The sequence below is a fragment of the Macrotis lagotis genome, chromosome 5 (genome assembly GCF_037893015.1).
Source record: "Macrotis lagotis isolate mMagLag1 chromosome 5, bilby.v1.9.chrom.fasta, whole genome shotgun sequence".
Classification (NCBI taxonomy): domain Eukaryota; kingdom Metazoa; phylum Chordata; class Mammalia; order Peramelemorphia; family Peramelidae; genus Macrotis; species Macrotis lagotis.
Genome location: NC_133662.1, coordinates 113,150,904 through 113,164,948, shown reverse-complemented (window position 1 = coordinate 113,164,948; position 14,045 = coordinate 113,150,904). Strand labels below are relative to the sequence as shown.

At 34.1% G+C, this 14,045-nt stretch overlaps 1 protein-coding gene and 1 pseudogene across 3 annotated transcripts in view; both read left to right on the top strand.

The window, feature by feature from the left end:
* The window catches only part of REV3L (REV3 like, DNA directed polymerase zeta catalytic subunit), a 244,142-nt gene that overhangs the window by 30,449 nt on the left and 199,648 nt on the right, over positions 1-14,045 (top strand). The window lies entirely within an intron of this gene.
* On the top strand, positions 8,527-13,113 carry LOC141487816 (ganglioside GM2 activator pseudogene; annotated as a pseudogene).

The following is a 14,045-nucleotide window of genomic DNA, read 5'->3' as shown; positions in this document are numbered from 1 at the left end:
TCTGGGTGTGCATGGCATTTTTTTTTTATCATGAGTGCTTTGGACTTGTCTTGGATTACTATACTGTTGAGAAGAGCTAAATTCATCATAGTTGATCATCACACATTATTGTTGTAATTGTGTATGGTGTTCCCTGGTTCTACTCACTTCACTCAGCATCAGTTCATGTAAGTTTTTCAAGGTTTTTGTAAAGCTCACTTGCTCATCATTTCTTATAGAACAATAGAATTCTCAAAACATTCATATATCATAATTTGTTCTGCCATTGGACATTCCCTCAATTTCCAATTTTTGCTACCACAAAAAGTGCTACTGTAAATATTTTTGTGCATATGGATCCTTTTCCCTTTTTTATGATCTCTTTATGTTACAGATCTAGTAGTAGTATTACTGGAATAAAGGGTATGCACAGTTTTATAGCCTGTTGCACATAGATCCAAATTTCTCTCTTGAATGGTTGAATCACTTCACCATTCCACCAACAATTCATAAGTGTCCCAGTTTTCCTACATCTTCTCCAACTTTGGCTAATATGACAGAAAAAGAAAATTATGATATTATGAGATGTGAGGCAATTATTTGTTTCTTCAAATAACATTAAAAATTTTCATGTGCATAGAACCCTTCTGATGAGCATCATAAACTCCAAGGAGTTCATGAACCAATAAATTGGAACCACTGACCTAGAGAAACATTGCCAGAGCATGAATAAGAATTTCAGAATGAGAGGGCATGGGATAGATTTCTACCTATGCCAAGAGAGGATAAGGATCCATCCATTCAAGGAGATTAACATCTTCATTGAATTATTTTAATATTAGTGAATTAAACTCTTAATGGTGATTATGAAGTTGGGAGTTTGTTGGGTGAATTTCATTTCAGATGAAACAGGTTGTTCTACATTAATATAATGAAGTCTGGTGCTATAAGGAATGATAATGTGTGGAAGACATCAATTGATACAAAATTAATTAAGCAGAGTAGACTTTCCTGGATAATTAAGATGGAGAGATATATTTGAAAGGGAAATGTTAAAAAAAATCTAAATTTTAAAAACATTTTACATACATAGATGAGAAGGGAGAGTCTAAATCTAGAAGGAATGTTGGAGGTTGTATTATCCATTTTACCTACAAGGAAACTTAGGTCCAGAATCTGTCATAAATTGTAATTTGTCAGTTTTTCAGTTGTGTTTGACTTTTCATGACTCCTTTTTGGATTTTCTTGGCAAAGATATTTTAGTGGTTGATCATTTCCTTCTCTAGTTTATTTTACACAAGAGGAAACAGAGGCAAAGTTAAGTGGCTTGTTCAAGGTCTTCCTAATTTTAGACCAGGCAATCTTTATCTGTCTCAAACCACTTACCTACTTCTAATAATTAACCTCTAGGAGAATTTTAATCTAATGCATTCTCCTATCAGGGATGGGGAACCTTTTTTTTTCTGCTTAAGGCCATTTAGATATTTATAGCATCATTCTCCTGCTATGTTGGGTCAATCATTTAAATAATTCACCCCCTTAAAAATTCCTAGATATATTGAATTTAGAGAGCCATGGAAATGCCAGACCAAACAACTGGACGTTTTTTGCCCCTGATATCAGTGTCTTTGGTGAAATTCTGAATGTGAACTAAAATGGAATTTTATATTCTAAATAATAAAGTTTGGGTATCTTGTTTAGGATTATTTCATGGGATTTGTATAGAATGAAACAGATTTGAAATACAGTTATTGATTTGAAACATAGTTGTGTCTGAAATATCTAGATCTAGGTGTTTTTTAGTAACATGAAATTGTGTTCTTTTAGAAATGTAAATAATATAACTCTTAAAGTAGAAACTCCTTTATTCCTTTAAAAAATCCTTTTCCTATTTTATGTGCTGTAATTTTTAATATAATTCAAAGTTAAATTCTTTTTATTATATGCCAAATATATTTTTCTGTATTTTTAAAAATGTTTCCCAACCAATTCTAATATTAAATGTGACAAATCAGTGGTTAGTTTGCATAGACAACTTTCCCAGGGGATAATTTCCATGCCAGCAACAAGCCTGTTAAAATAAAATGTTTTTTTCTTTAGGGTTTTATTGGTGCTTACCATGTTTGGTTCCTACAAATTTTTGTTGTTTTTTTTCCCCAGAGAAAATGTTCTTCATAAAAAAATGGAGCCTTTTGTGTAATTTACACATCTTTGACCTCTTTTATTCCCTCTCCCTAGACCATGCTTTCCTTTATCTTTCTCCCCATCTTCATATTTTTCCCACCTATGCATTGAAGTGAACAAGTATCAAAATATATTTTACTTGGTTTGGAGGATCTTAACAGATTCTTTGTAGAATGTCTCTCTACATTGTCCTCAGCAATTGATATTGGTACAAAACTAAAATTATTTCTCTCAAAATTAATAGAACAACCATATTTGGACTTGTCATCCTGTTTAATTATGCATTCTAAGTATTTGATTTTTATTATATAATTTAAATAAAAACTAATTTGAAATTTTTATATTTCCAAGTTTTTTGTATTTGTTTAAAATCTTATTTAATCCAGTATATATTCATTCAGATGTTTTAATGTATTGTAACTAATAATTGGAACCTAAAGGGTACTGGATCAAGAATCTATAGATCTGGTTCTAATCGTGGTTGCAGTTACTTGCTGTGTGTGAACTTAAACAAATCTTTTAAGTTCCCTGAAGTTTAGAGCTTTCTCAGCTATAAAATGGAAATAATAATTCTCTATTTCATATAATTGCTATGATGATCTACTGTTATAATACTTGTGAAAGAGTTCTAGAAACTCTGTAGCAATAAATAAATAAAAATTTTTATTTTTGATTTTGTTATGTGAAAAAAGTTTTTTACTTCACCCTTAATCCTCCCATGCTTTTGACATAAGAGATGAAGGACCAGTCAGATATTTTTAAGAACTCACATTTCTTACAAAACATGTCTCTGTTCTCTCATCTGTACTTGGTTATATCTTTTCTGAGATGCTAAGTGGAGGTTTCTGGGCTATCCTGGTTCACAAAGTATAGGCAGGGGATACAGTGGGTTAGATCCTGGACCCTGGGAGTCTGGAAGACCTGAGTTTATAACCAAGCTCAGATACTTAGTACCTGTAAGAAAGGAAGGAGGAAGGGGAGCTGATCACTTAACCTATGTCTGCCAAATATGGATAATTATAGCACCTATCTCTCAGGATTGTGAGGATCAAATGATTTATATTAGATGTGAAGCACTTTACAAATCTTAAAGCCCTCTATAAAGGCTAGCTGCTACCATTATCACCATCATCATCAATCATCATTGTTACCTTTTACCCATCTTGGTTATATTCTTCCCTTTGTTATCTTGTTAGTCTTTAAACATTTGTTAAATGCTTATTATGTGCTATGTATGGATTTTTTAAGTCTTGTTCAGATATTCCTATCCTCCTGAAATTTCATTAAGCTTTGAATCGTCTTGATTCTCTTGTAAATAATGTCTAACTGACCTGATTATATGTTCATTTATTTTATTTTATCTTATTTTATATCATTTTCCTTTAATCAACACTAATTACTCTCCCATGGCATTGAACCATTCCTTATAACAAATAAAAACTTGCAAACAAAGCCAACCAAAACACCAACTCTGGTTGACAGTCTATAAAGGCATTAAACATCTGAAGTTCCCTACCTATCCACTAATGGGATGAAGGTGAATTTCTTTTATCAGTTTTTTTAGGACTGATATTTGTTTGTTATATACTTTATTAGACTATGACTACTTTTCAAGTTTTGTATTGGTTATGTTATTGTAGTCATGATATGTGTATATACAAATAGATGTAGTTATAAAACCATATAAATGTTCTCTTGATTTTGCTTTCTTCTCTCTTCATTCCATCACAGTTTTTCCAGTGATTTTTTTTTCATTTCACCTGACTTTCTTATACCTCTATAATATTCTAGTACAGTTAAATGCTAGCATTTATACAGTTGATGTTTATTCATTTTATTCCCCTTGCTTTTGAGGGGGTCATTTGTCTGATTCTTTTTATTCTTACGAGTCCCTAGACTGCTGCAGTGAACTGTAATAGATTGTATAAGAACTATTTTTTAAAGCTAGACATTATCTAGTTGCTTTTTTCTATTTGAAAAATATTAGTGAATCGTGTCAGTATTTTAATTCCTAAGTAAATTAATGTATTGCCATATACTTCATTCCAATTGATGATGATTTAAACATTTAAATGTTCTATTTGGATTCAGCATCTTAAACTTGAAAACTGTTGAACATATATTATGGGAGAAATAGCCTAACAAAAGAATTTTAGTGTTCTGTATTAACCAAAAGAATCTCTTGTTATAGCACATCATACTTTTTCATAGAAAAGAAAGCATTTTTTCTATCCACCTATATTTTCCAGTTACCAGTTTTTTTAGAATAGGAAAAATTATAAGTTGATATTTGAGAATAGCTAGATAAAAGGATGAAGAAGCAGTTCCTTTTTGGGAATAAAGGCTTATTGTATATGTTTTTAAAATTGAACTCAAATCTGAACTGAACAATTTTTGTTTATGTGTTGAATCTCCATTGCAGCCTAAGTACCCAGGGGAGAGAGGAGTCGTTCCTTCCCAACAAGATAGGTAATTTTTCATGGGAAAACTGTGATTGTGGGCACAACCCAGTAGTGATCACCAGCCTGGAGGTAGAACCAGTTCCTATCACCATTGGCAACAATATTTGCTTCTGCCTTGGTTCTTGTGATTTGAAAATGGGAGGGGGAAAAAACCGTTTTCTCCCCTGTATCAAAGAGGAGGAACTTTTAAAATGACACAAATATTGGAGGTAGCAGTGGAATAATGTAGAAAGATAACTGGGTTTGGATTTAGAAGACCTACATCAAATTCTGCTTCTACCTTTGTGTATTCTGAACCCTGAAGCAAATCACTGAACCTCTCTGGGTCTTCATTTCCTCATCTGTAAAATGAAGGGATTGGATTCTATATCCTCAAGGTCTTTGAGGTCCCTTTGAGCTCTAAATCTAGGATCCTAAAACTCCTTAAGAGCAGCGATTTTTTTCATTGTCTTTTTATTTACAATGGCATGGCATGAAGTAAGAATTTAATAAATATGTGCCAAATTCTTCTTTAGTTTCTAATTATTGATAGATTAAAGAAAATGTAATAAAGAAGAATGAAATGGATCATTCTTCCTTCATGTTAACACAATACTTTCAATAACTTGTAGTTTTGCACTTTTCTTACAATACAATGTAATAATAGGTAAAGATTGCATTTATTTTTATTTATTTTTAATTTATTTTTATTAAATGTGTTATTTGAGTTTTTCATTTTCCCCCCAATCTTGCTTCCTTCCCCCCCCCCCAGAAAACACTCTGTCAGTCTTTACTTTGTTTCCATGTTGTACCTTGTTCCAAATTGAGTGTTATGAGAGAGAAATCATATCCTTAAAGAGAAGAGAAGTCTAAGAGGTAACAAGATCAGACAATAAGCTATCTGTTTTTTTTCCTAAATTAAAGGGAATAGTCCTTGTACTTTGTTCAAACTCCACAGCTCCTTATCTGGATACAGATGGTACTCTCCTTTGCAGACAGCCCAAAATTATTCCCAATTGTTGCACTGATGGAACGAGCAAGTCCTTCAAGGTTGAACATCACTCCCATGTTGCTGTTAGGGTGTACAGTGTTTTTCTGGTTCTGCTCATCTCACTCAGCATCAGTTCATGCAAATCCCTCCAGGTTTCCCTGAAATCCTGTCCCTCCTGGTTTCTAATAGAACAATACTGTTCCATGACATACATATACCACAGTTTGCTAAGCCATTCCCCAATTGAAGGACATTTACTGGATTTCCAATTTTTTGCCACCACAAACAGGGCTGCTATAAATATTTTTGTACAAGTAATGTTTTTACCCTTTTTCCTCATCTCTTCAGGGTATAGACCCAGTAGTGGTATTGCAGGGTCAAAGGGTATGCACATTTTTGTTGCCCTTTGGGCATAGTTCCAAATAGCTCTCCAGAAGGGTTGGATGAGTTCACAGCTCCACCAACAGTGTAATAGTGTCCCAGATTTCCCACATCCCTTCCAGTAATGATCATTATCCTTCCTGGTCATACTGGCCAATCTGAGAGGTGTGAGGTGGTACCTCAGAGAAGCTTTAATTTGTATTTCTCTAATAATTAATGATTTAGAGCATTTTTTCATATGGCTATGGATTACTTTGATCTCCTCATCTGTAAATTGCCTTTGCATATCCTTTGACCATTTGTCAATTGGGGAATGGCTTTTTGTTTTAAAAATATGACTCAGTTCTTTGTATATTTTAGAAATGATCCTTTGTCAGAATCATTAGTTGTAAAGATTGTTTCCCAATTTACTACATTTCTTTTGATCTTGGTTACATTGGTTTTATCTGTGCAAAAGCTTTTTAGTTTAATGTAATCGAAATCATCTAATTGGTTTTTGGTGATGTTCTCCAATTCTTCCTTAGTCATAAACTGTTCCCCTTTCCATAGATCTGACAGGTAGACTAGTCCTTGATCTTCTAATTTGCTTATAGTATTGTTTTTTGTCTATGTCCTGTAACCATTTGGATCTTATCTTGGTAAAGGGTGTGAGGTGTTGGTCTAATCTAAGTTTCTTCCCTACTAACTTCCAATTTTCCCACAATTTTTATCAAAGAGGGAGTTTTTATCCCAATGGCCAGACTCTTTGGGTTTATCAAACAGCAGATTACTATAATCATCTCCTGCTTTTACACCTAGTCTGTTCCACTGGTCCACCACTCTTTTTCTTAGCCAATACCAAACAGTTTTGATGACTGATGCTTTATAATAAAATTTTAGATTGGGTAGGGCTAAGCCACCTCCTTTTGCACTTTTTTTTCAGTAAGCTCCTGGCAATTCTTGACTTTTTATTTCTCCATATTAATTTACTTACAATTTTTTCTAACTCGTTAAAGTAATTTTTTGGATTTTTGATTGGTAGGGCACTAAACAGATAGTTTAGTTTTGGTAGAATTGTCATTTTTATTATATTAGCTCTACCTATCCATGAGCAGTTGATATTTGCCCAGTTATTTAAATCTGATTTAATTTGTGTGAACGGTGTTTTATAATTGTTTTCAAAAAGATTCTGAGTCTGTCTTAGTAAATAGAATCCCAAATATTTTATATTGTCTGAGGTTACTTTGAATGGGATTTCTCTTTCTAGCTCTTCCTGCTGTTTCTTGCTAGACATATATAGAAAAGTTGGGGATTTATGAGGGTTTATTTTATAACCTGCAACTTTGCTAAAATTGCTAATTGTTTCCACTAGTTTTTTAGATGATTTCTTGGGATTCTCTAGGTAGACCATCATGTCATCTGCAAAGAGAGAGAGTTTTGTCTCTTCCTTCCCAATTCTAATTCCTTCAATTTCTTTTTCTTCTCTAATTGCTGATGCTAACATTTCTAATACAATATTGAATAGTAGTGGTGATAATGGGCACCCTTATTTCACCCCTGATCTTATTGGGAATGCCTCTAGCCTCTCCCCATTGAGTATAATGCTTGTTGATGGTTTCAGATAGATACTGCTAATTATTTTAAGGTACAGTCCATTTATTCCTACACTCTCTAGTGTTTTTTAATAGGAATGGATGCTGTATTTTGTCAAAAGCTTTTTCAGCATCTATTGATATAATATGATTTCTGATGGGTTTGTTGTTGATATAATTGAGTATACTAACAGTTTTCCTAATATTCATTCCTGGAATAAATCCTACTTGATCATACTGTATTATCCGAGTGATAACTTGTTGTAATCATTTTGCTAAGATTTTATTTAGGATTTTTTCCATGTTATATTCATCAGGGAAATAGGTCTATAATTTTCTTTCTCTGTTTTAATTCTTCCTGGTTTAGGTAACAGCACGATATTGGTTTCGTAGAAAGAGTTAGGCAGAGTTCCATCTTTCCCTATTTTTCCAAAGAGTTTATATAGAATTGGAACCCATTGTTCCTTTAAATGGTTGGTAGAATTCACTTGTGAATCCATCAGGCCCTGGAGATTTTTTTTTTTTTTTTAGGGAGTTCAGTAATGGCTTGTTGCATTTCTTTTTCTGAGATAGGGTTGTTTAGGTATTTAATCTCTTCTTCATTTAACCTGGGCAACTTATATTTTTGTAAATATTCATCCATTTCACTTATATTATCATATTTATTGGCATAGAGTTGGGCAAAATAATTTCAAATTATTACTTTAATTTCCCCCTCATTGGTGGTGAGTTCACCTTTTTCATTCATGATACTAGCAATTTGGTTTTCTCCTTTCTTTTTTGTAATCAAATTGACCAGAGGTTTATCAAGTTTATTGGTTTTTTCATAATACCAACTTTTGGTTTTATTTATTAATGCAATAGTTTTTTTGCTTTCAATTTTATTAATTTCTCCTTTAATTTTTAGAATTTCTAATTTGGTACTTAATTGGGGATTTTTGATTTGTTCTTTCTCTAATTTTTTTAGTTGCATGTTTATTTCATTGATTTCCTCTTTCTCCAATTTATTCATATAAGCATTTAGAGCTATAATATATCCCCTGAGAGTTGCTTTGAATGAATCCCATAGGTTTTGGTATGTTGTTTCATTATTATCATTATCTAGGATAAAATGGTTAATTCTTTCTATAATTTGTTTTTTGGTCCACTCATTTTTTAAAATGAGGTTATTCAGTTTCCAGTTTTTCTGGGTCTATATCTCCTTGGCCAGTATTGTATATGACTTTTATTGCATTGTGATTTGAGAAAGATGTATTCACTATTTCTGCCTTTCTGCAGTTGATCATTAGGTTTTTATGTCCCAGTACATGGTCAATTTTTGTATAAGTTACATGTACTGCAGAGAAAAAGGTATATTCCTTTCTATCCCCATTCAGTTTCCTCCATAAATCTACCATATCTAATTTTTCTAACATTCTATTTACCTCCCTAATTTCTTTCTTGTTTGTTTTATAATTCGATTTATCTAGATCTGATAGCTGGAGGTTGAGGTCTCCCACTAGTAGAGTTTTGCTGTCTGTCTTCCTGTAATTCTTTCAGCTTCTCCTCTAAGAATTTGGATGCTGTCCCACTGGTTGCATATATATTCAATATTGAAATGACTTTATTGTCTATGGTACCTTTTTAGGAGGATGTAGTTTCCTTCCTTATCTCTTTTAATGCTATCTATTTTTGCTGCTGCTTTGTCTGAGATAAGGATTGCTACCCCTGCTTTTACTTCAGCTGAAGTAAAATATATTTTGCTCCAACCTTTTACCTTTACTCTATATGTATCTCTTTGCTTCAGATGAGTTTCTTGTAAGCAGCATATTGTAGGATTCTGGTTTTTAATCCACTATGCTATTTGCTTATGTTTTAAGGGAGAATTCATCCCATTCACATTCAAGGTTATGATTACTAATTCTTTATTGCCCTCTGTGCTATCTTCCCTCTGTTTGTATTTTCCCCCTTCCCCCCCTTTATCCATATTCCCCAGTCATTTGTTTCTGAAAACCACCCCCTGCAGTGTGTTTGCCCTCCTATATCACACCTTCCCCTTTCTTTCACCTTTCCCTTTTAGCCTTTTCCCTTCCCTTCCTTTTATTATTTCCCCTTATTTCCCCCCTCCCCTTCCCTTTCTCCATCCCCCCTCCCCTTTTCCCCTTTTAATACTTGAAAGGTTAGATGTTTTATAAGTTAACTGAGTATGTGTAGGTTGACTTTAAGCGAAGTCTGATGAGAAGAAGATTCAGGTGTTTCTCCTCTGCTCCCTTCTTCCCCACTATTACCATAGTTTTTTTTTTGTACCTCAAGATTGCATTTATTCATAAAGATTTTAAGTCATTTCAAATATAGTTTAACATATGAACTTGCTTAAAATTTCCAAATTTGTCAAAGTACTTGATAACATAAGTAGATTAAGAATGTTATCACTTTAAATAATATTGTCTCCAAATTTAAGTTATGGAAACTATAGTGAGTATGATTGAAATTTAATTATGTTGGTCATACAAAAATCAGAGACTCTTAATAATTGGAATAGGTCTAAAGGTATTATATTATATTGGCCAAATTATAATACAATCATCAAAATGGCAGAAATTGGTATTTGAATAACTATAATATAACTATATAATAAATGTATAATATAAATATAAAAAGTAGAAATTTTTAAAAGTTAGACAAAATTGTATCATGCAGATTGATTGCTTGCTTGAAAACATATATAGCTTTTTCCTCTGGGAGAACTTTGCTTTAAATGTTAAATAATTGTTAGTCAAAAGAACCTTAGTCCCTTGTTATTTTAAAAATAATGACCAAGAATAAGAATTTACATTAAAATAACATCCCATATGTGTTTTCCCAGTGGTTTGTATCAATTCCCAAGCTTGACTTTGCTTTTGTCAGAATGTAAAATTGTCTTAATGGCAAGAGACAATTATGTTTGAGAAACATACAGCTTTGTGGTTAGGCTATTTTCTGCTACATATTTTTAGGTTTATCTAGGTAGCATTGAGAGAGAGAGAAAGAGAGAGAAAGAAAGAGAAAGAACTTATTTGCAGAGAGAAGATATCAAATAATTTCTGCAGGAATGACTGCCTATCTCCAGACTCTTGATTTTGCATTAAACAAGCCATTCAAGGACCATTTATGCATGGAAATCAATGACTATATTGAAAATAGAATGCAGAGAAATCAGGGAAACTCTGAACCATATTCTGCAAGGGGTCATGACTTGGGTGAAAAATCAATGGGATTAAAATCCTGATAGCTGTGTTGCCAATGCAGTATGAGCTGACTACATGGCCAAGAAATGTTCATTTAAGGAGAGCTCTTTGCTGAAAGATTGGGACCAATGGTTCTACAGAAAAAGGAGTTAAAAGAAATTCAGGCCAAAATTTGGGGTTTGGAGAGTTATGACAAGATGATGATGACATAAATTTTTATACAGGAATAAATGAATAAACATAGATTGTTGAACATGGGTAAAAATAAAATTTCTGAAAGTAAACCCTAATGTGTCTTTTGGAGCAAATATTAATATAAGACCTGGTCTTGGCAACTGCTGACTGTCAGACACCATGAAGTCCCTTGTTCTAGATGTGCTTTTGTTCATGTCTCTGTGATGGCCTACTCCCGCCGAAGAGTTGTCCCTCCTCAACAAGATCAGTAGTTTTTCATGGGAAAACTGTGATTGTGGGCACGACCCAGTAGTGATCACCAGCCTAGAGGTAGAACCATTTCCTATCACCATCCCTGGAAAAGTAACCATTGCCATGGAGACCAAGACCAGTGTTCCTCTCACTTCTCCATTGAAGGCAGTGGTAACTTTGGAGAAAGAAATGACTCCTGGGTTCTGGTTGCAATTCCCTTGTATTAAAAAGATTGGAAACTGCGCCTATAGAGATATATGTGAGACCATTGATTCCTTCATTCCACCTGGGACAACCCTGCTCTAAGCCTCTGCATACTTAATGGCCTACCCTGTCACTGTCCCTTTAAGAAGGGTACCTACTCCTTGCCCAAGAGCAGTTTCCAAGTACCTGCCACACAGCTGCCACCTTCTTTCAGCAGTGGCAACTGCTGTGCTCAGACCTTCCTAAGCCAGGACAACATGCATCTAGGTTGTTTCAAAATCAGTGTCTCTCTTGCAGTAAAATGAGAGACTGTGATCCATGCCTGGATTGAGTGGCAGGCAAAGCTGACCTGCCTTCCCAGTTCCCCATCCTTCCCCAACCCCCTTCTTGGGGAATGGTTTTGCTTCCTAGCCACAAATTGTCTGCAGCCTCACCTTCTCTAGCCAGGGATCCAAAATCCAGCTTTAGCCGCTTGAATTGGGTCTCCTGGTTTTCTTCATTCCTAGAACAGCTAGGAAAAGCTGGTTTTATTGTTTTCTACATAGCCCAGGTCTCTTCCTCTTTTTTTCCAGACTTAGGGTCTATGAAGCAGCTAAAGTGAGGAGTTCCCAGGGTTCTTCTCCCATGAGGAAACTCAAAGGACTGGCCTATTTGTTTTTTTAGTATCAGAAAGAACCTTCCTGATAGTATTATTTCTCCATTTAGCATAGGATCTTTAAAAGTAGTGAACTAATGTTTAAAAAAAAAATGGCTAACATTTACATAGTTTGCAAGGACCTTTACATATATTTTCTCATTTTATTGATCTTCCTCAAGCTTATCCCAGTTTTCCCAACAGTGCCCTTGTATTTTCCCTACCCTTTTCGGGGGGAGGGGAGTTTCTAACTGAGTGAATCTATTTTCATGCTTTGTGGAAAAGCAGCAGTAACCGTAGGTTCCTCAGACCCTTTCTGGAGGGGTGGGGTGGAGTCCCCAGGACTTCAGTCTTCCTGGACAGTGAAGTTCCTGAATTGGCAATCCAGTCACGAAGTCCTGGTAGCAAGTGACCTGGGAGGACCTAGGTTTGCTGCAGGAACCTAGGATGCTCTGAGGTATATGTCATTTGCCAAAGCTCCCAAGATAAAAGACAAGCCCCCAAGTCTACCAATACCCACTTGTAGGGGATAGGGATGTGTACAGGGGTGGGGGAAACCTGAATCCTGAGGTGGATGGATCAGTAGTGATCCCAAGGGATCACAGTAAACCAAACCTGGACTAAAAAGAAATCTATATTTATGCTTCTATTAAAAAAAAAAAAGATCTGGTCTTATTTTCATGGAAATATAATGCATACAGTAATTGCTGATTTAAAACACTTGCAAATAAAGGCTATACAAGGAGTACAGCTGTTTTGGACTGAGAGACCTCTATTATCTTTTTACAACATTTGAATTATTTGTAAGTCAAGTGTGTTCATAAGTTGGAGGTTTCTTGTAGACTTCATAAATATTTTATTGTGTTTGGTTAGTTTTGGAACGCTATGGAAATTTTTGAAAGGGGAGCATCTTTTGACTGGTGATAAGTACTTTTATTTCATAAAGCACATGCCATTCTTATACATTAAACTGAGTTCAATATAAACTTCACCAGCATGGTTAGAGAACAAACTGTTCTAGCTGAGGGCTAACTAAACATCATGAAAGTATGTTGTGTGCAGATTACTAGTTTCAAAGAATACAATAAAATACATTTAAGAAACTGTATTCGACAACCTTTGTTGAACTGTATTCAGAGTTTTGCTTCATAGGACATTTTAGAACCTTAGAGTGTATCTGACTTTTTATTATGAACTCTAGTCATCTTTAAACCATTATATGTCAGTAAAATGACCCCTAACAATTTTTACTATGGTTGTTTTTTAATATATTGAAACAACTACTAAATGATTTGGTCATAAGTTTATAGATTTAGAGACAGAAGGAACCTTATAGATGATCAAATCTAATTCCCTCATTTTATAGTTAAGGAAACTGAGACCCAATGAGATTAAATGACTTGCCCAGGATCACACAGCTAATAGGTATCTGAGACTAAATGTGAAATCTAGTCTTCTCTTTCCAAATCCAGCACCCCATACATAATTCACTACACTGTGTCAGAGTCTAATTTTGTTACTTTTTCTCATCAATTAGAACTTGACTCTATCTCCAGTTAACATTAGTTTTAGGAAATAAAAATCAGTGGTAAATAAGGAAAATAATGGTGTGTTGTTGGTTGGTGGTAGAAAGTTCTCAGTGGTTTGGGTATTGACTTGCACAAGTCAGTTAACCCCATTGTCCCACAAAAAAAAAAATTTAATTGATTAGTAGAACTATGTTCAAGACAAAAATCTCCAATAAATCAAGCATATTGATGATGATCCAAAAGACACTATCCTCATCCCTAACCGTAACCTGCCCTGTTCCATCATCATCCCCTATTCTTCTAGTTGATAATATGACTTAAAATAATAATTCTTCCCTATAAAAGCATGGAAGATCCAGCTATGCCATCACATCAGCCATGGTCAGAGATAAATTATGAGAGTTAAGTTAAAAGTGTGTGTGTGTGTGTATACATGTAAATATTATACAGAATTATACATTTATTTAAGGCAAGCTCCCTCTGTTCCTAGAAATTCATA